The following is a 24,844-nucleotide window of genomic DNA, read 5'->3' as shown; positions in this document are numbered from 1 at the left end:
CTGTAAAATTAGACTGTCGGGCCTCAGTAAATTACACTATTAGTCGTAAGATATTGGGTGATGTGTACATGATCGATTTATGTCTAATTTTATTGGTCAGTGAAGAAAAGTTGTTCCGTTTGAGTTCATGGAGAGCATGTTCCTCGATTTTTCGGTAAACGCTGCTGGGCGGTTACACGTATAAATCGACAGACTATTTGACATACACGGACAGTTACAGCTTTGAGACTAGAGCACTAGCTGGGACGTAAGTGTCCATAACATACGGCATTTGGGTAAGTTATCTTATTTTCAAATGCATTTTTTATACTTGTTTTTGCTAGGTGAAATAAATTGTTGTTTTATTTAAATATTGCAATTTATTCTTATAGGAATAAAGTAAATTGTTGTTTGCATGTTTACAAGTAAACGCCGAAGTTTATTTTAAATATAACAATTTGCTCCTTATAGGAATAAAGTAAATTGTTGTTTGTATTTTTACAAGTATACACCGAAGTTGTGTTTCAATTTTTAAATATTTGTCAAAAGCGGAAACTTGCATTACATATGTAGTTGTTTGCTTGTGTACATAATCTTCGGTACGCGAGGCATGTATAATAATGACTTTGTTAATGTCTTTATTTCATTTATTGTGTGTAGACGCTTTATGCAACAATGGATTTAACACACCATTCGAGTTTGATTTAATTCAATATTACACATTAACGATGGAGCATGAGTATCATATTTAACATTTAGATGTAAGTTGGTGAATTGAGTATTATGTGTACAGTTTTTTGGCACATCGTGCATTTAAGATATGCATTCAAGCGAGTAGCAATATTTTATAAGAAACTTGTGCATTTATGAAAGTAAACAAGTTTGTGATACATTGTATGACATTGTACTATATATATTAATATGGTATGACTGCAAGACAGTCGTTAATTGCAAAGTATTTGCTAATGTCATTTATTTTAGCCGTTTCAATGTGGGTAGTCGTTTGGCATGGTAGTCGACAGGTCGTCAACGCACCGTTAGCGTTACGCCAGTGCTACTTGAGCATCCGCAAGTCTACAGGGCGTCATACTCGTTGATATTACCGACGACACCTCGTTATAAGGCGGAATACGGGGAACCGTTTGCACCGGTTTACGGCCGGTCACGTAAACGTCACCAGTACGTTCTACTTCCGGGCAACGTCTGCTCGGCGTTTGACATCGTTCTACTTCCGGGCATCGTCTGCTCGGGTATCTACAGACTACTTCCGGGCTCGATACAGCTCGGGTAACTACAGTCTTCTTCCGGGCATAGTCTGCTCGGGTATCTACAGACTACTTCCAGGCTCGATACAACTCGGGTAACTACAGTCTTCTTCCGGGCATAGTCTGCTTGGGTATCTACAGTCTACTTCCGGGCTTGATACAGCTCGGGTTATCTACACTCTACATTCGAGCTTGATACAGCTCGACGTTTGCTACGAACAGAGTTCATGTTCGCAGCTCATATGTATTCATGTCCAATTAGCTTTTCAACTGAAATTAAATACGTCGCATATCTTGTTTCTTTTTCAGTCCAAGACGATGGCCAATATCTGAGAGTATAAGGAGGCAAAACGCCAATCCCGCCGCGCAAAAAGGCTGGTTATTGCAAGTTTTGCAATTGGCCTATTTGTGGTCTGCATGTATGTCGTGTATATCATGACCATCTTTTATAGATACGCAAATGTCAACGTTGCTGCTATTGATGAACCACAACTTGCGTCGACACCTAATAGTGGATACTAGGTTAGCGGTTTGCGTTAGATACCACGGTAAACGGTTAACAGCGGATACTAGAGTAGCGGTTTACAGTTACCACCTTCACTGAACGAAATTCCAAATAAGAAACTATTTGACTATTTTTTGTGCCGTTTTACTATTTACTTATAAATCAAATTATTAAATGATAGTTTACTGTACTAAAATCACAGATTACTTCTCGCTTAATTTGTAGATATTGCTATTATTGTTTTATCCGTAAAAATGGAAACATTCAAAATTATTTGTTAAATTATTTATCCATCTTTCACTTGTAATACACTGATATTCATGGATGTAGTTTTGTTGTGTCTACGTGTTATCTTAAGTTCTCTACCTATGTTACATTTTATGGAAGAAATAATATTTGGAATGAACATCTTGCAGTGGTCTGATACAAAGATTGTTTAAATCATGCCCCTGCGGTCAGAACATCGGCAAATTCCCGGGAATCATTTTATTTTTCATTGTATATAACTTAAAAGATCTCTTAAACTGCAGAGTCCATAGTTTGAATAGGTAGTTTATAGCATAATCTAATAGTATGCTATAATAAGAAAAAAATGAAAGACAGGAGGGCCGGACAGACGGACGGACGAGCGGGTGGTCGGGCAGACTGGAGGACGGGCGGGCGGATGCGGGTGATTTGGCAGGCGGACGAAGGAATGGACGGACGAAAGTACGGACTAAAGGATAGATGAAAGGGCAGACAGGCAGACAGATACACTGACAGACACACTGACAGTCAGGTAGACACGTGCTCAAATCTTGCATTAAAAAAAAATATAATCATAACGAACAAGAAAGCAGCTATTTTATTGACAATCTCTAAATCCTAGGCATATAACGTCGCAAACAATAAATGGACCGGAACGAAACTCACACTTCATCTGTAAGTCATGTAGGTAGACGCACATACCAAAAAATCGGCTAAATATCTGAAAGTCTAGCGTAAACAACTTCGGGAAACGGTTATCATAGAGATATTTTTAAAGTCCAAGGCCCTTTACTTCGACAAAAATCAATGGACCGAAACGAAACACACACAGGTCATTTAGTTTAATTTACATACCCGATATCGGCTCAATATATGAAAGCGTTGCGCAAAAATCATCCGGACAACGGTTATTATAGAGAACATGTTTATGTCCAAGGACAATATTTTTCAAAAAATGAAAGGGCCGGAACGAAACTCACACTTATCTGTAAGTCATGTAGGTAGACTCATACACCAGAAATCGCCTAAATATCTGAAGACGTTGCGTAACAACATTCGGAAAACGGAATGCCGGACTGATAGACGGACGGCAGGACTGACGGACAGAGGGACGGGCGGACTGTCCGACTGCTATATGCCACCCTACCGGGAGCAAAATAAACAACTAAGGATAATATTCACAGGTTTTTGTTTGGAAAAAAAAAAATTCATACCATGTGAATAACTGTTTTTTTTGTTTGTTATAGAATCAGAGAAACAATTATCTTTCCGCTTTTCTCCAATAACCGCGATTTCAATTATTCCAACTTTTTTGTTTGCTAGAAAATATATTTAGTGACATTTAGTAAAAACCTAAACAAAACAAACACGAACATCTAAACAAGAGAGAGTACGTGCATACAAAGCTTATTGTTATAATTGTGTATATATTGTGTAAACACACACACTTAGGGGAACTGGTTTAATTAAAAATAGTTTTTTTAAACTAAACATTCCGTTTTTAATTGAATAATTTTGCAATTTATTTACTATCTTGTAGTAATTCTTCTACAAAAACAACAGGTCCATAAACGTCTACATATCTAGCTTCAAAAGCTATCCAGCACACTATGTTTACATGCATTTTTTGTTATCACAATAAAAATTTCATTTCAATTTATGTGTGATGAACAGTATTATCAGAAATTCACTTGTTTTAAAGCATACCAATAAGTAATACACACAAGTGTTTATACACTAGTTTGCAAGTATGATTATCCTTTATTATAGTTGTGTCTTCATTTTAAGCTCGACTTTTCACCGAAAAGTCCGAGCTATAACTTTCATCAAAGTGTAGGCGTCCGCGTAATTCTGTGATGCATATTAAATTGTAACATCTCCATATCATATTCATAATACAGCTTTTAAATTGAAACTATTCACACGTGTTTTTAAGGGTCATTCGGTGAGGTAATCAACCAAGTACCATAACTCAGACTTGCAATTAAGCAATAGTTAGACCCCTTTGGGAACTTAGAAATTTGGTTAATGTAAACATTCAACGTCTCCATATAACTTTTTTCTAATACAGGCATTCAATTGATACTTCACTCATGTTTATTTGGGTATTTTTTTTGAAGCCACTGACCAAGTTCCATAACTCTGACATGCAACACTGAACTTACAAGGAACGGAAATCGGACAGAATTACGTATTCAATGAATTCATGTGATTTTGAATTAAAGAAATGTGTATACAGTAATTATACCAGCGTCAAAACTCCTAGACGCATAAAGTGCACATCAAGAAGATGTTTAAAGCAGTCTGCTCCAGTGATAATTTTCGAACTGATATAAAACTACTTTATATAACTGTCATAGGCATAGCAGTAACAAATGCGGTATTGCCTTTAAGATACGTGATGAAGGACCTTCCATAAACTAACCTGTAATTAAGTAGGAGTGGAATTGAAAACGGTTTCAAATGGCAAAGAAGTTCATTTAATGAAATGTCTCTTCAGTTCTTTGCCATTTCAATGCATGTCACGAAATATAAATACGTAAAACAAAAATGAACAACGAGACAAACTTATTATTTTAAACCAGTTTTCCTTTCATTAAAACATACCAAAATAATACAAATTTCAAAATAGACAAAACACTAATTTTCATTTCCGACTGCTGGCGGGAAGTTTCGCCACCATCATAATGGCTACTGAGAAAAATCACAGCCCGGGTTTGACAGCTATGCTGAAACGAACCACGCCAGTTATAGATTATATAAGTTAACTCGAAGGCAAGCCAACATCCTGAAGTGTATTCTAGAAAGTCAGTTGTGACATCATAGGATAAACGTTCGCCTGCTGTATAGGTACAGATTGTAGCAATACGTGGCTTATTTTAAATAGTATTGCGAAATAAGTTACCCGTTGTATGTTCACATTCCACAAAATGCAACATGAACTATTTCTAAATTTGGATCGGTTTACGTCGCTTCATAAAGTCACCGTGCACTCAACACTGAAGGGAATGTGGAAACATGTGCGACATATGTGGTTTATGGTTTAAGGGACTTGCATAATGTTGTCAATTAAAATTAGATAACATTTATATTCAAATGAAGCATGCAAACCTTTTTTGAAGTCTATCAGTTTGCACAACCTTATGCAGTTGGTCCCTCTTATCATTGATAATCATTATTATAAAAATCAGAGATGTACAAAGTCGAGCATAATGATTTATACATTTAAACGTGTAATATTGGAAAGCTCAACAACGCAGTCAAGAAATATGTATAGATTATATAAACTAATAATATACTCCACTTATTGAACATGCAAATTGTGTTAATTGGTTATAAACTTGAAATCCATCCTAGTTGGACAATTTGAATGCCATTTTGCTTGTCAACAAGAAACGACTTCCGGGGGATGATGTCAGTCGTTTAAAAATGTTTGATTACAATGATGTTTGCTGACCTGGATATTCAAACAAGGATTGATTTGCAACCAGTGGCTAAACAGCGGACGTTATGCCAGACATGCACATCTCTAACGTATTCTGCTTTAATGTGTGCCACTAATGGAGATAATCCGCACATACTTGATTAAAAGTAAGCTTCAAATTAGGCTTATGCGACGTGTGCCGTTAATTCGGCATAAAAGCTTGCTTTCAGCTGCACATGCCTGAACCAGATTAATTTAATTAAAAATCGCCTCCATTTCAGGTATATGAACTCATCCTGTCTAGCTTTATTATCGAGTGCTCAAATTCGTCAGAGCAGCGCCCAAGGTGAGTTATTAGTTTAATACGATATTTGTATCTTTTTTGTTGTATTGCTTTATAACCTTGAAACAAATTAATTGTGTATCTTACAATGATCACCAAAAATAAAATATATTTTTTTTACACTGGTTATCATGATATCATTTGAAAAAATAAAGGAGGATGTGCTGTCACTTAAGAAGCTATACCTTATTTTCGTGTAGTTTTGAAATCAATGACTTCTGATATTTTTTTATTAAAGGGACTTCAAACATAACAACTTATGGTAAATAATATGGGTAAATGAATGGCGATGGAAATTTTAATGAAGTGGTTGTGATATATTTAAATTTGGTGTAATATATTTAGACGTGCGACGTGACAAAATCCACCTTATGGTCAATGGGAAGTAACTGAGTAATTCGTCATGAAGTGACGTCGTTAAATTCAAACACTTTTTATAGCGCCATTTTATTGCAGGTAAGACTTTATGTTTTTTACTTGTTATATTTAAACCGTGAAACCTTTAATTTCTTTCTAAAAATACACAGTATTTGTTTTTGTTTTTTGCAAAAAAAAAATCAGGTAGGACACGCAGTCAATCAAAAACATTTTTTGTTCGTGTTTTTATATATCGATTATTACAATATATTTTAAATTTGGTAAAGCTAAGCTCTTTTAGCCTATGGATGTTGTTCAAAATTAGAGATCTACGTATATTCAAATTGATTAAGATCGGACTAACAAGACAAGTTATAAATCTTAAATATACTGCTTATTTGGAATGTGTTCATAGCGCAGTCGGTTAGCGCGCAGTACTTGGGTATAATAAAGATATCGCGTATTGTGGTATAACGAAGATCGTGGTTCGATACACCGCGGTGACAATTTTTTTTTTCGTGTATTCATTGCAAACCGCGTTGAAACAGAATTGTTCACCGTCAAATGTACACCATACATAATATTTTACATTTTGCTTTCGCAGGAACTGGAATCGCTACTCTCTGATCACTTTGGAAGGACGCCCGCAAATTCCCAAGAAATACATGAAGAAACATCCGAAGACAGGGATGAACAGTCTGACTTTCCTTTGGGTGTCGTGCTAGGTCGTACCTATCCTCTGTAGACCAGAATCCTGCTAAATGTAGCAGCGATGTAGAGAATGAAACCCATAATGAAGAAGTTAGTGCGAGAGATTTTATTAGAAATGGATGCGGCTGTCAATTACGTTGTAATACAAAATTCAGCTATAAGGACGTCCTCTCCCATATGCTTGATGTACAGGCGTTAGAAACCCAAGTCAAGGAGTTGAGTATAATGGCACTTCTTAAGGTACCAGACACCGAGAGGAATTCCAAGGGTGAAAAGCGACAAAGGATTCGGCCAACATTTCGGGTAAATGGAATGGTAGTATGCCGACAGACATTCTTACTATTGTATTGTCTTTCTGTAGACAAACTTAAGGCTCTCCAAAAACATGTTCGTGAAAAGGGTGTTGTGCCGAGAGTCCACGGCAATACTGGAAGAAAACCCGCTCATGCCATTTCATATGACGATGTTCTGCGCATCGTTCGATTTATACAGAATACGTCTAATGAAAGGGGTATTACTCAGCCTGCTGCTCCGCGAGGCATTGACAATTTCCCTCTTGTTTACCTGTCTGCGGAAACAACAAAATTGGCCCTGCACGAAGAATACTCTACAACATGCACAAATCAACAGGTGCGTGCTCTTCGACTGACGGCCTTCAAAGATGTGTGGCGTACTTGTTTGCCACATGTGTGCATCGCCTCATCAAGAGACGACGTATGCGCAACGTGCAGAAAATGCGCCATGGCGTTATGGATGCAATAACGGAAGAGGAGAAGCTGTTGGCAGTCGACGCATTGAAAACGCATATTCTACAAGCGCAAACGGTAAATAAAATTTAATAAATTGTTTTTGCTTATCGTGAACACAGACCTGCTTTCTAGGATTTTTAAAACGGACCAATCACGACATCAACACAATGCTCATCTAGAAATATCAGTAACTTATATCCTGAAAAACTAACTGCTTCAAACCTTTATCACACATGCCATCTTGGTACTGGTTAGTTTAAACCTATTTATTTTATTCGTTTGAGAAATACGTTATAGAAGCAAGCGAATGCGAATTGTTTTTGTCTAGTCATAATTGCGAACAATCTAAATTGAATAGTATATAAAAAGATTATATTTTCAGTGTCGGTCGGAAATGACATAACCCCAGCTTGTTACAAGCTAGACATACGTCCTTTTCGATCGAGTCAGGTAGTTTGAAAGACACTATATTTTATCAGTAATAGGTATTGTTCATACCATTACAGGAAAGGGAAGTGTACAATGAATGCCTGCGTAAGAGTTCGGAAGAAAATGTTGTCCACTTCAGCTTTGACTTCAGTCAAAGTGTGACTATGCCCCACCATGCACGCCAGATGGGACCGCTGTACTTCTACAGCTTGCGGGTCCATATATTTGGAGTACGGATAGATGGCCAAAGGAAACAGATCAATTTTCTGGTTGATGAGGACCAGACCATAGGACAGGACGGCAGCCAGGCTCATGGACCGGATTCAGTTATTTCTATGCTAGACTGGGTAATGTCAAACTATGAAACGGAAAACGACGTATGCTCCATCCATGCAGATAACTGTCCAGGTGCGTGATTTATTTGATAATGTAACACTATGGAAGTTTGAGGATTTTACTTATTTATTAATTCATATAAAATTTACTACACGGTTTTAATAGTATATTTGTCGTTTTGCTTTATTATGGAGTCACTTTGTTTTCCGATGCAGTTAATGCAGTTTTCTTTTAATAAGTCGGATGTAAAACCGACCTTATACGGCCATCCAAAGTCATTTTACTCAGTAAAGCGGGCGGGCCATTCTATGTAGGATCGTCCTGTCTATTTTGAGATAGCATTAACGTGACAGGCATAGTTTAAACGGCGTTTAATGCATGTGCGTAAAGTGTCGTCCGAGGTTAGCCAGTGCAGTCCGCACAGGCTAATCAAGGACGACACTTTCCGCTTTTATGATATTTTTACATTTAAAGAAAGTCCCTCTTGAGCAAAAATCCAGTTTAGGCGGAAGTGTCGTCCCTGATTAGCTTGTGTGGACTTCACAGGCTAATCTTGGACGGCACTTTACGCATATTCTCATCTATCCTTTAAAGTGCATGCGCGAATTTATAAAAGACTGACTAAGATAAGACTTTAAATGTAATTCATTTAAATAAAGAACATCCTACATATATCTTAGACAAAACCGTGTTGAGAATTTTATTTATATAGCATTTTTATTTTCTAGGGCAGAACAAAAACAATTTTGTCGTGGGTTATTTAATGTGGAGGGTCATGACAGGGAAATCAGTAGTCGATGTGCCAATAAGCGAATCTTTTATGAATAACGTCAGTTAAAATAACGTCGCGGAGAATTTTACGACGTCGCTTTGCAAATACGTTAATTAACAGCGTATTTTATAAACGTTCATATCAATATAAATATTGAACGAATTAACAAAGTAGACATACCGTTGTAATCAGAAATCATTGAACTACATGTACTCGAAAAAGTATAAAACTCAAAAGCGAATTTTTTAACCATAAGGTGTATTTTCTCACGTCGCTTCCCAATTTTATATATAAAGAAAACACTGGAAATCGTGCAGGTTTTTTTTATAAATAATTAAGAACAATTAAGTTTCTTCGCAGCCGGACCGTCTCGAATATTTTAGTCTAAAAATGTATAATACAGCGTTTATTGATTACGATGGTTCCGTTAAAAAGATGTTACCATGAAATTCAGACTCGTTAATTGCTTTGAATTCGGTTTATGCAATAAGGTATGACACGAACAACAAGTCTTAGATGCTCAGATACTATGCGTCTTACATATTGAGGTTAAAAAAAAATACGTGTGCACTGAAGTTCGGTATTTTTCATTTTGACGTTTTTATTACATGAAGGCGTTATTTTAAATTGTTGCTTTCAATTTAAATCCATATTAAGGGCACTTGTAACCTATCGTTTTTCTAAGCATAGCTAATGACAAAAAATATTTTTGGGTGATCCAACATCCACACAATGTTGATATCTTACTGTAAATGCTAAACAGTGAAACATAAATCCACAACAGGTTACAATTTTTGCTAGAGCTCAAGCTACACATGCATAATCAACTGTGTCAAAACATTGACAGTTTGTGGCATACGAAATGTATCCAATCCATATTTGGCCATACTATTAACATTGCGTTGGCATCACTAGAGCTAAACTGATTTATACATTTTTAAAGAAGAATATTTAGAATTTATCAGCACGTATTGTATTTTTGTTTGTGACAATTTGTAAGTTGCATTGACGGCGTAATATTCGTTTAATAAACAAACCTTTTCTTGAGTTAAATCTGGTTTTTATGATTAAATCGAAAATGCGTTGGCAAAAACGGCATGGAATACATTGTTAAGCATAGATTTCACCGTTTAGTGGTTTTATTATTTTCGGCTAAATATGTTTGTTCTAGTTAAAAACAAATACGCATTATGTGACCAAAATACCTATTCTGTGATGCGTTCTTGTCACTGAAGCTACAACAATGTTCTCAGCAGTCTACTTCTTGCTACTCGCGACGTTAATCGGAACGGCGTCCAGTCAGTATCCATGGAGACCATCGGGTATTTACATTAATATATTTGCTTAATTGTGATGTTTGCTGATGATTACATGGGCACTGATTGAGACAAAATGACACCAACTATTATTAACACAAAGCATAATTAACATAACAGGCAAAACATGCCCTAAGTAAATTAAAAGCGCATGTACTGTATTGTATAATCGTTCTATCCAATCGTTTTCTCATATAATAGTCACATCAATTGTGTAAAGCGTTTGACTTTTCCTAGTAGTATTTCAACTTTATGGAATTTAAATCCAGGCCTATGTTGGTAGTTTAAACATATTGTCTGGAAATTATAACAGGGTTTTCGCTCTATATACACGTGTTTGAATAGAAATGTTCTGTGGCCCTAATACGCCTAATAGTGTATATGGATTATTGTTTGGATTGAATGAGTTGAGAAAACTATTATTCATGCAATATCGATAAAACCTGAACAAATCATATACATACAATATTGTATTTGCACGAGCACTCAAAAAAGGCACGGAAATCAATGCAATAAATGCAATTATAATACACTCAGTGTGTAAACATAATCAAAATAATTATGGTGAGAAATGTCGTATAGGTGTTACTTCTTAATCTTAATAATTCCAGTATGCAAACTGCCTGCTGATCCCGGAAATTGCTACGCATATATACCGATGTACTTCTTCAACGCATACACTTGCACATGCGAACTATTTATCTACGGCGGTTGTGGCGGAAACGGAAACAGATTCGAGACGTATGAAGAGTGCATGAACCGCTGCAAGCGCACTTGTTATTACAAATAGTACGCAACCACAGTACCGTTTATAATATTGGAAAATAAATAATTTTCTATGCTCGCTACTTGCCTCATTGACATTTCTTTACAATTACTATATTTAAATATTTGGCGTCTATAAAATCGTATTGACATCCCATAATGAAGTTATTATTGAACAATCATCACATACCTATTATAATTGATCAGCTATCGCGTGCGCATGAAATAGCAATCGGTTGCGCAACTAATCACTCTCGCATGAACACGTAATACCGGTAACTATCGATTGTGCACGTATTAGCTATCTTGTTTGCACAGTGTAAATATAGAGTGCGCCCTTACATGTATTGCGAACATACGTAATACTATCGCCTGTGCACGTAATACATTGTGTACCAACGCGAGCGCAATTAATAATATCGCGGAGATCGAATCCCGGGTCGAGTTGGTACACGCTTCTCACCTTAGCGGCCTGTGTCCAATACCCGTTTCTAGAAGCATTGGCATTTGTTGGTTTTTACCATACCGGACAAGCGGGGTTTCATCCGGGTACTCCGGCGCAGATGCTCTCCGTGCAGTTCCCAGATTCAGTGCAATGACTATGCCTAAAATGACATGTTACCTCGATTTGTGTTGCCTTATTCAAAAGGATCAAACATTCTGTCCTCACGAAGAAACACATGTGTTGCGGCTTCTTTATTTCTGCAAGTACTGTATCGACACTCCAGAAAAGGTTTAGGATCGGATACATATGCGTGTTGTCGGGTTGGCCTTGTTCAAACCCTTCAAATCCGCTTATATATACGCCAAAATGATGGTAGAAAATAGCCACCATACCAACCAACCAATGATAAATGGGACTCATATCTCTATTATGGTTGACAAGGCTTGGCAGAGAATCGGCATCCTCCGATCCTTAAGGTATTTATTATTTCACAAAAGTCTAGAGCGCATGTATCTTTCATTTATCAAATCCATTTTAAAACGTTTAACGTTTTATGAAAGGACATAGTCATGATAAAATAGGTATATTCTAAAATGAAGATAGACGTGGCACGTGTATAACATTTCAAACAAGGTGTCAACATATGTATGTTTGTTGAACATGGACGTACACCATATTATAATTATGCAGAGTTATATCATACAATGTAAAATATCAGAGAAGGTAAGGTTATCATTTACATCTGAGTTATTATTATGTCAGCAACAAAATCACAAGTTACGTAGTACGAAGGGTCAAAATAATTTTCCGACCCTGTGCGATCTGTCTTTTTCGTTTATAGAAATCGGAGCACCCGATGATTGGTACATGCTCATGACAATAGTGAATACATACTGAAATGGGTGCTCAAAAAGAGGCGGTTTTCATGTAATGCTTGTTAAGGAAATCAAGGTCTTATGGAAAGGTAATTCCTGAAATCAGGGTAGTCTTAGGTAAGGGAGGGGGCACCTGTACTTTGTTCGTAAAAGCGTATGACCCAATGATCTTATTTATCGACGGCCACATGTTGTATTATTGCTGATCTATCTCTCAAAGATAGGCAATAATTTTGAATATCCGATTGAAAGCTTCCGAAAAGAAGGAATATATTAAAAAAATATCAACTTTTCTTATCTATATGATGCTTACGTAATGATCATTGATTAGTGCCGAGGAGGTAATTCATGCAAGTTTAAGCGAAATTAGCCGAGTATGTTGTAGTAAGTCATGTGTGTGCAAATTCATGCTAAGATTATTTACACTTGCAAATTGAGAGCTACCAACAGGAGAACTTAAGTTTGGAAATATAAAAATTGTAATTGATATAGTTTCCTATACAATTATGAGTGCAGGGGAAGTAATGACACATTTTACGTTTAGTAAACATATGGTAGGCAGTATATCCACGCCATCGTACCCCACGACCCTTATGATATGAGAGAGATGAAATTTTGATTAAGGGTCGAATGTGCCAATACTGTTTATGTGTATCCTACAGCTAAATGAATCCATAGGGTTCATGTAAATTTGTGCTTTGTATGCCTACTTTCCTTTACATGCCTACTTCATGAATATAGCAGACTACTTGTTATGCCCTCGAAGAAGGGCATATAGTGATCGGACCGTCCGTCCGTCCGTCTGTCCCGCTGACTGTCTTTCCGTCACACTTTGCATTTAGGTTTCGCATTAAGGTTTCGAAAAATGCTCATAACTTCTATGTCCCTTCACAAAGCAACTTGATATTTGGCATGCATGTGTATCTTATGGAGCTGCACATTTTGAGTGGTAACAGATCAAAGTCCTGGTCATCCTTCAAGGTCAGAGGTTAAAAAACATATATCAAAGCGGCGCAGTAGGGTGCATTGTGTTTCTGACAAACACATCTCTTGTTAGCCTTTCACTTTTGGGTAAAGGTCAAATACAGTTTAGACAAGTAGACGATTTAAATAGTTAAACTTTATCAATATCCTCATTCATTTGTTATAAATTGCAAAATATGAATGCATTGAATGAATACAGTTTAAAACAATGTACAGTAAACTAACAATGTCCATAAGTTATTAATACGATACATGTTTTTAATTGATTTTAACTGAATACAAAACAAATCGTCAAACTGCACGCACTTGCCTGCTGACATTACCTCAGTGGATTGCATCATGCATTTAGTTCATGCATGCAAGTGCCTTGACTTTTTAACCTACAGTTGCTTTAAACTATGATGTATGTGTGTGCTAGGGATGAATTATTATATAAAGTGTAAATAAGAGTTTCAGAATATATGGCTCAAATAAAACCGGTAAAATTGCATTGTAGATTGTTTTAATACTGTAATATCTACTAGAATAACGCAATGCTTAAAAATTAATTGTTTTTGTTGAACAGTTTGCGCATTGAGATCAGTGTCAGTGACATAACAGATTTTTAAATCATATAATTGTGGTTAATTGTTTTTGTCGTCGAAAATTGACCTAACATTTAAAAGTGAATTACTTTGATAAATAGGTCATTCCTTTGTTATGTGATCAAAGAATGTTTATTCACACAGAATTGCCTCGTTAAATCAACCTTTTTAATGGAAAAGGAATATGGCGATGAACAAATGCATCGTGTATGCCGCGCGCTGATCTTCAACTCATCATTGAAATAAACTAGGTGAAAATAAACATGGTGATTTGCATGCATACAATAACTTTGGTGAGTAGAGCATTTTCCAGTATGGGTTTGGCTTGCATATGCCAGTTAGTAATACATTGAGTCAAAAGAAGAGTTGTTTATAGACTACCATTAAGAAAATAATCTAATAACATTTGAAGTGCTGATTAAATTTGAATCAAAGCATATAGAGATATGTTGTCTTGTTCACGTGGCGTAACCAGAAAACGGTAATATGTTCATCAATACAGATTAAATCAAACTAAATATTGTAGGAAATATACAATTCTAAATGAGGGTCATTGTGTACTTACATTTATCCGAATTGTCTCCAAAAGCCGTACACGGCGAGCCAAGCCTCGCCTAGTAAATATTTCTTCAACTCATCGGATAAATTGAAGTACACAATGACACTAATCGGTCCAAACTCTGTTGACCGAAACAAAATTCCTACTGAAAATTTTCCTCAGCGCAAAGTAGTAACAAAACATGAAAGAAAGCAGTGTATATTAAGACAGCCACTTCCGGAAAATATCTCTGTCACCTCGGCCCTACATTTCCATTCGTAAGTACCAGACAGGTAGCATGTTTTGTAGTCATAATCCAAATTGTCCACATCATGTTCATATAACCATTATAGTTGCACTGTTATTGAAAAGCAATGCATGTCCCGCTAAAATATTATATTTTTCGTTAATATTTTGTTTTATAAGTGAATAAAACAGCTGTGATATTAATCTTGAACATATAGGCTTCGTATTTTAACTTTTCGGGATATTGGATATGAACTGTTGAAATATGAAGGAAAAATCTAAAAAATTTGCGGGACATGCATTACTTTTCAATAACAGCGCCAATATAATGGTTATAATCATTCTTGAAACATTTAAAGGTAGCACTACGATATCCTTTGTTCATTTGAATAAATACAATAACGTGCATATTTTTACGTACCAATAAACTATAATATATAGTAACAAACAAATATAAGATATTTTACCTTGCATATGTTATACATATTGTGTATTATTCATTGAACATGGAAATGAAAATTGCAGAAAAAGTGTCGATATTGCTTATATTCGTCCATATCCGCACTTTTCGGTCATATCCGCGGATATGAGTCATATACGCATTTTAGACGGACCGCTTTTTACTCGGGATACTCGTAATACCTTCCCGAATGGGAGACAACTTCTTAATTACGAAAATCTCGAATAGGCAAGTGGGGATATCTCCTGTGTATGCGAGCGGATCAACTTCTGAAGAAAAGGGACGCTTCTCTTAAAGAACAGTGCACTGAAGCATTTGGGTGCTTACGTTGATTTCGAACGGTGCTGCCTGGGCTTTTGAGTTCCTGTTGTATGGTTAGAGGGTCTTCAGAGGGTTGGAGTCTACGGACGTCGTACAAGGCAGTAACGGAAGCTTCACCTAAGGCCTTGGGGCGACGAAGAGCCAGTGGCTTCGCGGAAGCCAGTAGCTTTACGGAGACGGTACCCAGTAGCTTCACGGAAGCCGGTGGGTTCGTTGAAGGCATCGGTCCCGTCTTTGGTCGCATTGTATATATCTGTAGCGACTCGATTATTTTTAGTTCATAATCAGAAGGCAGGTAGCCTAAGGAAAATTATAACTTACACTGTTTATTGTACTGAATAAAATAGTTAGCCTTCCGAGGACTTCGGAAGGCGCATCGTGAGTTTGAGGTCGCGCAGACAGCGCTTGGTGGCGGCCTCAGGAAGTCGGCCGGCTCGCGCTACACTTGTTTCATGTAACTAAATTTGTAAAATGTACAATTAAAATGTTAAGACTATAGCCCATTTCACTCCGAGTAGTCACGGATATTTGCGATTTCAGGCTGACCAATGAAATGCTGGGGTAAACATTTACAATTAATCTATTAATAGTAGCAATATTTGTAAATTTATGGAGGATATTTTACTGATATACACCGAAAAAATGCCGCACGTGTGCCATGTGGGCGGTGGTGGAAACGATGTTAAATTTCATCGACTTCCATTAAAAAATACTTATTTGCTAAAGCAACGGCTTTTAAGAGCTGGAATGACGGAAAATGAGGTTGCAGATGTTACGATCCGACAATTTAGATCATGGAGAATTTTTTCAGCACATTTTGAATGTGCTAGGGGCAGTCATCGACCTTTTCTGCCGACATTAAACATTCCAGGTTTGTGTTATATGTTAAGTGAATTTTGGATAAACATCAAGTATATCATGCGAGGCTTAGAACCGATGTAGCGAGAGGCTTGCCGAGCGCTAACATGGTTCTAGCCGAGTATGATTAAATTGATCTTTATCCAAAACTCACATAATATTCTATTTATCCTATTATTTGCTCCTTATTTCCATTAATAATTTTCGAATATCCCATTTTTTACGATTTTGAGTTTCCGTAGTTGACAAAAACAGATTCTTCAATTTTCTGAAAAAAAACAAACAAATCTGATCTAAAAATAGCGATTGTATAAACCTCAAGTTTATACGATCGTTGTAAACAGCTCGTATGAAACTTCTCTGCTTGAACGAAAGTCCGAATGTGTGTCGAGAAAGTAACTAATTATTGATGCTATTTTTTTTTTAAGTGATTGCGTCAAACTACCGCTTGAAAAGGCATTTTTTTTTATTCCAACAAAGGAAACTGATGAAGCAGACGCCATGCTGATTTAATGTAAACATAATACCCCAGTATTTGATTGGTTAGCGTGGTCAGCTGATAGATAGTAGAAGTCCGAGTTTCTGCGAATATTGCCGATCTCTTGGTGAAATGGGCTATTCATTGAATGACATTTTCGTGCGATGTGTTGTTGTTTTTTAAATTAGCGATAAGATTGAAACAATATGTATTCGCGTAATTCTTTTCTCAAAACGGAGTCTATAATTCAATATCCCTGCTACTAGAAGCGCAAGTTATTTGATGCATTTCTACATATATTATGACTTTTTATTTCATTTTCTTCAGCTTCATTACGATCAATTGGCATCTTTAGCATTCACTATTTAGCAACTAGAAGCACGCCATTTCTTTAACATGTGAAGTTCTCCCAAGTTCTTTTTGAAGGGAAAAGTTAAGTTAAAGTCCCGATTGTCATTGTAAATGTGAATTTAATATGAAACATAAAAGTGTGGTATACCACTTGCTTTAATCCCCCCCCTCCCCCCCCCCCCCCGGTAAACATGTACTTTCTTTTTGCATTAACCGTTTGAAAAAGTAAACTTCCCAAGCAAAAAACGGTAGTAAATAATATTTGCTTTGCAATTATATACAAACAGTATATACAATACCGTACGTACCAAGCGTTGCTCGTATATGCGCGCTTCGCACTAAGCGTTTTCGAACCGTACCATCATTAATTTATTACTTACTAAGAAAACTGTTCCAGCAGAAAACGTCAATACATTATCAGTCATATCCACTACCATTTCAAATTACATTTCATTCTTTCCTGTGGACGTTTGCTTTAAGGGACATGTGTATTATTTGTGCTGTACGGTATATGTACATTGAATCATGTTAAATTATTAAGTAAGTTTATTTCAATGACTGCACAGTACACGTTTGAAAATACTTATGTTTGTTGTATGCTGCTTAAAGGAAGTGAACACTAACAATAATGGTAGTCAATTATATAATAAAATTTCTCTTTTTTTTAGAAAAATAAATTAATGTACTCTAAACATTAAGGCTTGACACATGCAAATATGTGAAGATTATTTATCATTAATACCAAGCAGGGAAAAAATTTACCATATTACAAAACGAACTAAACGTAGTGCATTCGTGCATCAATCGAATCGTTCAGTAGGTCTCTGGAGAATAGTGCGTTTTGAGATAATCGAAACGTCTGCTAAGGTGACAAATTAACGCCCTAGAATCCTCTTTATTGAACATACTATACTCTTTTAAAGAAATATCACGCAAATTGAATTTCTTCCTGCATCAAAACATAGGTTGAAATTGCAGTCATGATAATGATTAGTGTTTTATGAAGCTGATATTTCAACTAAAAGATGATTGACACCTGGTTGTGCATCATTACCTATACATATTTGGTTTGTTTTACCACGTTCGTTTTTCGAAAGGGACGTTTGCAATTAAACTTAAAAAGGCTTTTAAATTGATTTCTGGACAAGCGACTTGCAGTTGATATAACACGGAGCATCGACAGAATCCAGAGTTATTTATAAACATTTATGTCAAAAGGCATTTGACAGAGGTGCATGCATTTAATCATTTTTTTTGTTGTTGGTGAAGCGTTATGCAATCATTATTAATCATTTTCAGATAGTTTTAATCAACTTAAAATGCATGGAAATAAGGACCCGGAATCGTGTAGCCAGCAGGGTTTTGCAGTAACGGAAAAGGCTACTAGCAACACGCTGTTCAAATGCCATTTTGTGTACTTTATGCGAAATGGTAAGCAACGCGCTTAGTGTCAAGCTGTTCCTTAAATGTGTGGTGCGTGTGTTGCTCGCTTTGAAGTAATATTTTGCTTGTGCGAACCCAGTACGTTACGCAGCAATAAAATGCAAACCGGGATCACAAATCGCAATCGCTTTACCTCTGAAAGCAAACGCGGACTACTCTGTAAGTGTCGGGGGTACAGATATAGGTGTTTGTAACACGTATGCATCCACACTACCTCATTGCATCTGCTTCACCACGAATATATCGGTCAGTACAACTTAACCGGCGGTGGGACGAATTGGACTCTAGCAATTGAAAAGATGCCCTGTAATAATACAAATGTTACGATCCATGCAACTGACGGGTGTCCAATCAATACAATCATAAGTATACCGATTATTGTTCTGAGATATGAATTTCTAAATGGCACAGAAATATGTGATGGACACAGAATCAAGGGGCAATATAAGGGTAGATGTTATTTTCACACTTATTACAGCTGAAAGTTTCTTCGTGCTTTCTATTGCAATTATATGTCTATTTGTATGTGTGTGTTTAATCAAACTCACATCTCTCATTGGTTGGTAAAAACAAACCTTCAATTTGCGCAAGGGTGAAAATGGTCGATACAAAAGAATACCAAAGAATCTTGGGCGCTGTCTGAGACATTTCAAGAACCGGTTTAATGAGAAGTACTTTTCTAGTTTTTCAGTTATTGCGATCTAACAGACGGACGAAAATTGGCCGATAGATATAAACAGACACAGTAATTGACCAATAGACATAAAGCTTAATGAGTATAAATAGTTGCATATAATATCAAACGTACTGTCCGAGTTATGACAAAAGTCCAGTTGCTGCGGACAACAGACAGACGTACAGATGAATAGTGGAGGGTATACACAGTGTTGGAACCCTTGAAAATGTGAGACCTTTTAGATTAATCTGTACACCGAGTTCCAAAATAATATCTTATGTACGTTTTGAGATTTTGCGAACGGTCAGTCGAACGAACGTATTAACAAAGGACGTTATTGCAAGACAGACTCACACAAAACCAAAACAAAATGTGTATGCCCAGTTACCTTGTTTAAATCTATTTTGTCGATTAGTTACACCTGTTCATATACGAAGTACATGTTTTGTAGACGACCGAAATGCTCACAATTTGCAATAACGTTAAACGTTGTATGCCGGTTAACACCACTGTGTGCTTGTTCAGTTATGTATGTTTGCTGTCTCACTTTACTATTAGAACACCGTAATATTTGTTTCACCGTTAGTAACTGACGGTGTATGGGTGAGCTTCGCTCTCGTATGGTATGAAATTACTGAGGGTGTATCACCGTTAGTAACTGACGGTGTATGGGACAGCTTCGCTCTCGTATGGTATAAAATTACTGAGGGTGTATATTCCATACACCGTCAGTAATTACCAACGTTGTAACGATTATATCTCAACCAACTACTCGATTGCTCGGGTTGTATAAACAATACTCGGGGTGTATGGAAAATACTCCGTGGGCACGTGCCCGCTCTAAGCCAATCGGATTAGGTCATTCTTGTAGGAGGGAAGATATTGATTGATATTGTCTTCTGCGCTTGATAAATGATAAAATTATTTGTAATTATATAGTAACTAGACAGTCCCAATACTCAAAATTGCTTTACTGACTATAATTATCAGTATTGCATGGATGGTATATTGAGAAATTACTGGTTTGTTTTATAAATATGTATTTTTAATATGTAACATTGATTGAGCTCTGTGTGACGTACTTTGGCTGTCTTATTTCAGGTCAAACAATACATTCCCACATGGATATTATATTATGTTCCAACTTTGTACTGAAGGTTCGGATTTATTTGTCGCATGCCTTCACAAATTCCTGCTCGTGTATACATCTTTTTATACATGTTGTCTGTGTTGCTGTTGTTGTTATTTGCATACATTTGCATTTATTTTATTTTTGCTACTATGTATTTTCTGAATGCAGTTTCTACATTTGTTCTATGTTTCTTTTCTAATTAACACATAAGCTAAATTTAAAGCGAATTTTTCTATGGTAAGTTCTTGCTATCATTGAGTGAACGTTCTTATTTAAAAACTTAATGAAGAAATGTTTTTCTAATACCACACTAAACGAATTTAACCATATGAATAGTTTTTTATATATACACAGCTTACATTGATATCGTGTTGTTTCAATACCTGTTAAATAGAATCCGCCACATCAGCAAATTGAATTGAATTTTGTTTTCATGTTTACATTTTCAGATATATAGGTAACTTACATTGATATTGTGTTTATACTTGTACTTGTTTAACAGAACCCGGCATATCAGAAAATGAAATTGTATCGTTTTCATTTTATTTAAATGAAAAAAATCTAAATAGCTATATACGATTTATGTATAACCGCTCAAATACCCTTCATTAACAAATCATAAAAGATACATCCTATAGTGTCACCATTATAATGAATATAAATATATTTTTATTATAAATATAGTTTGAAAACCTTATATACTAAATATAAATGCCATATACTAATGGCAATTTAGCTTGCACCGTTTGCACACTGCATATGTCACGCCGGTGTCGTGTATTTAATCGAATCATTAGATGAATTAAGATCATAGTATTTTGCAAAAGCACCTTTTTTATGTTACCCCCAAGAGCATTTGATTTAACCCGTTTCTTTAAATTGCATGTCATGGTAGAAGACGCTGTGCTTGTCATCGGAAGTGTTGTACAGACACAACTCCATCTTGACAAGCTTGGCTGTGATATGAAGTTCGTGGGCGTCGTCGTATATTTCACTGTTCCTGCGGTAATCAGACGCTTGGGTGGCTTTAAACAACGTCATAAACATGTATTTGAAACATTATCGGCTACAGTTTAACATTTTTAGGCATATACTCAGGTTTTGTAATTATAGATAAATGACGACTCGCTTTAAACGAGTTTGTAGGAAATACATGGAAAATAATACATTTTCATTTTCAATATGCGCAGTATCATTTTTAGATCATACAACCAAATTTAAATATTGGATAAAAACGTCACATGTGTTCACAATGATACAATCCATGATACTTATTTACACTTTATAAATGCACCAAAGACAACAAGTGACAACAGTAATATATTGTGAAAGACATTGGCAACAACAAAACGACATACAACTTCACGTAAAATGTCAACGTCTAAAATTAAACCCTTGACCTGAACATGTTTAAGCTACTTTTGAAGTACATGTTATTGATGGCCTATCACGTAATGATTGAACACAGGTTCTGGGCTTGATTCTCTAGCATTCTTCAATATTGAAATTTTGACTAAGATACCACAGATGCAAAGTACAAAATGTCGCAAATAATTGTTTCTGTTTGTGTTAAGCATAATATATATATATAAGGATAATACAAATGCAACTTATTGTTCGTATTCGACCCTGGTCAGGTACGCGTTATTCAAAAGAAAGGGTAAGACTTTATTACTCTTAGTCAAACAGTTTTGTTTTGTAATTATTCAACGGGTGTTCCTCTATGTTCAGATCTATTTTACATCGGTGCCGTTTACATATCCCGAGTTCTGTTGTAATAATATTTTGCTAGCAATGCCCATGCCTTTAATTGCGCCAAACGCTTAAGATAAGACATAGCTTCTTAAAAATGTATTTCGAAGTAGCAGTCGCTGTGCTCGTCATCGGAAGTGTCCAAAGTGAAACCGAAACTGTCGGACAGACACGAGTCCGTCTCAAGAAGCTTCTCTATGACACGGAGGTCCTGAGCTTTGTCACACATTGCGCTGTTACTCATGGTCACCAGACGCTTGAGTGGCTCCTTTGGGGGCAGTCTACAGTGTTTCTTGAAAATCCCCAGGCCGACAACCACTGGTCAGCAAAACACCCTCAAAACAAGGCCTTCAGTCACAACTTGAAATTATATTCATCCAATATTCATTGCAGCTCATCAACAGCTTGAAAATAAAGCATAAAACAATGCATAAAATGCTCTTTAAATTGATATCTGGGGTAAAATAAACCATTTCGGGGGTCTCGGAACTTCCATTTTTAGATCGGCAATCACATTTATCTTTCCGGGTAACAATACACACACAGTCGACAAAATGCTTTACACTATCACAGGAAATGTTTCAATCTGAGCCAAACATAATGGGTCATTACCATTGAACTTTTTTGCACTGCTACCTTATTTTAACCCACCGTTGAAATTTGTCAAGTGTCGGCTGCTTCAAGCAGGAAGTACATGTGTTTACTTCTCACTGAGCATGTCCAGAATGTTGATTAAAATGCAGATCACTTAGTTTCGAATTACTGAAAAAAAGTGAAATTACTAGAATATTGACAATTTATACTTACATGTCAGCTTCAGGAGTCAAAAAACTATTTATTTAAGGCCATACACCTTAAAATCAGGAAACTGACCGGGGCAAATGCGCAAATACGGCTAAACAACTGTAAACTGCCTCCTTAATTTATTTGGCGGTTGCGGACTCTGCGTTCCCAGCGCCATTTTTATTTGGATGACTTTGCTTTGTATCGATTTTAATTATGATGTAACACATTATATGGTTTAGAGATTCTTTCTTTGTTTCTCGAAAGTTGTTTTTATTTAAGACTTGTTGGCATTTATAACTCGACAATTGCATCTACGTAAGATAGATTGCTTTTTGTTCCTCGACGGTTGTTTTCCCTCAGATTTGCTACCTATTTAGTCTCGACAGTTGTACTAACCTCTCTGTGTTTCTCGACATTTATATTTTCCTCAGACTGGTTGCCTTTATTCACGGCGCTTGTATTTACCTACATTTGTTTCACAACAGTTGCATCGACTTAAAGTGGTCATTCTCTGTTTCTCAACAGTCGTATTTACCTCAGACGGAAATCCCTTTAAGTCTTGACAGTTATATTAAGCTGACACGGGTCGCTTTTAGTTTTTCGACGGTGTTTGTGCCACCCTTTGTTTCTCGACAGTTTAGCCACCACCGGATGTTTCCCTACAGTTGTATTTACTTCCATTTGTTTCTTGACCGTTGCATTTACTTCCATATGTTGTTTACAGTTGCATCTACCTCCCTTTGTTTCTCGCCAGTTATATTTCATTTCTTTGTTTCTCTACAGTTGTGTTCAACTCCCTATGTTTCTTTACATTTATTTTTACCTCCATTTGCTTCTCGTCAATTGTATTTACCTCCGTTTGTTTCTCGATTAGACATACATCCCGTTTTTAAACGACTATCCGAAAAAGCATAAACATATTGCGCAACCGGTGTTACAGTAAAAACAAATTTGCGAGAAACTAAATTGCCGCGTACGTCCTTAACATACTTTTTAATAACTATTTCATTATGCTGATAATAAGAACATATAGAAAAGATACTTGCTTAAATAAGTAAGTACTTATAATATATAGAAATACAAAATTATATGGAAAATTGATACCAAAATAAAAAGTTTATTCAACAGGTATACTGTTTAAATTTACAGTAAATCTCCATATGTCGTTTGCCATATTGTCTATTTGTAGTTGCTTATAAAACTGTATGTACAGAAGAAGTTAATATGTGTATAGTTTACAATTTCTATTGTATCAGCAAAACTCTTACTTACTCCCAACCATCAATACACAAAACGGTGTTCAATTTGTTTCAAGGATTTGACGATGTTAGTATCTTAAACATTTATATTTACGAAATTTATGCTAACATCCGGAATCTTCTTGGTGCAAATCGGCATATGGATATATGAAGAGACTTGATAAGTCACAGTATATTTAATGTAGCATTATAAAAAATATTAATTGTTACGAGTGCGTGTTAAGATCTTTATTGTCTGAAGCTTTACACTTGGCACAATGACACATGTCTTATTATTCTTTTTATAAATCGAATTGAAGTTAACATAATCCTTACTTTCATAAAGTTTTACATGTAAAGTAAAATGTAAATATAGAACTTTCATGAATAGGTGATTACTACATTGCTGACAGTATTGTCCATTGTGTAAAGCGCAAACAAATACGTAAATCAATTCCTTGTCATTGTCAATGTCTGATT

Source organism: Dreissena polymorpha, chromosome 8, assembly GCF_020536995.1.
Source record: "Dreissena polymorpha isolate Duluth1 chromosome 8, UMN_Dpol_1.0, whole genome shotgun sequence".
NCBI lineage: Eukaryota > Metazoa > Mollusca > Bivalvia > Myida > Dreissenidae > Dreissena > Dreissena polymorpha.
This window is presented reverse-complemented; position numbering follows the sequence as displayed.